Below are 1113 nucleotides of genomic sequence, written 5' to 3'. Positions count from 1 at the left end.
GTATAAGCAGGTAAGAAAGATAAAGTAAGACCTATTACTTATAGAGGACTTTACTATAAAAGTTAGTAAGGCGTAGCTTAGTAGTAGTAAAATATTTATTATTAATATAGTTAATATACTTAATAGTGCCTTAAAGGCTAAATTACTAAAGCATATAATAGTAGCTACACTTAATAACGCTATAAAGGCCTTTAAGTAAGTTACTTATTTTAGCCTAAAGTAGTAGTAGTAAATAGTTATAAGTATAGTTAGCCTAGAGGTTAAGTGTTAGTAGCTAGTTCTTTTTAATATAAGTAGATAACTTAGGTGTTAGACTTTTTATTATAGTAGTAATAAATTTATAATAACCTAGCCTTATATAGTAGTATTTTAATATAGAGATTATATAGCGTAAGCTATATAGGTGTTTTATAAGATAATAGTAAAGGGTCTGTTTATAGTAGATATAGTAAAAAAAGTGTAATACTTCTATCTTACTATCCTTAAGGCTATAAAAGGCACTACGTATAGTGCGTTATTTAATAGCTAAATTATTAGTAAGAAAGTAATATAACTACTACTTAGCCTAGCCTTTTAATATATATAAGTAAGTAGTAATAATATTAGTATTACCTTTTTTAGTAAGAAAGTAGCTAACTAGTATTTAGCTACCTATAGTATTTCTAACTATAATAGTATAAAGTAGCTAGCTAAGCTAGTTAGTCTAGTAAGTAGTATCTATTATAGTAAAAAGGCTATATTACTATAGTAATATAAGGCTAGCCTTAAATACTTATATAAGCCCCTTACTTACCTTATTAGTACGTTAGACTATATAATACTAAAATTAAAGGTTATAAGTATAATAATAAGCCTTTACTTTAGTAACTTATAAGTATTATAAATAGCTATAGCTAATAAGGTAAAGATTAAAGTAGGTAGTAAGCTAGTAGCAGCCTATATTACGTATAGCCTAGTAAGAAAGCTAACAGCTACCTATAGTTATTAGCGCCTGCTTAACAGCCTTATAGTAGCTAAAGTGGCCTTAAAGTACGTAGTAGACTTTAGTAGCTAAATAACTAAGGGTAACTTACTTAGTAGTAAGGTCTTTAATACCTTATAGTAGGCGTATTT

The sequence above is a fragment of the Colletotrichum graminicola genome (genome assembly GCF_000149035.1).
Source record: "Colletotrichum graminicola M1.001 genomic scaffold supercont1.149, whole genome shotgun sequence".
Taxonomy (NCBI): Eukaryota; Fungi; Ascomycota; class Sordariomycetes; order Glomerellales; family Glomerellaceae; genus Colletotrichum; species Colletotrichum graminicola.
This window is presented reverse-complemented; position numbering follows the sequence as displayed.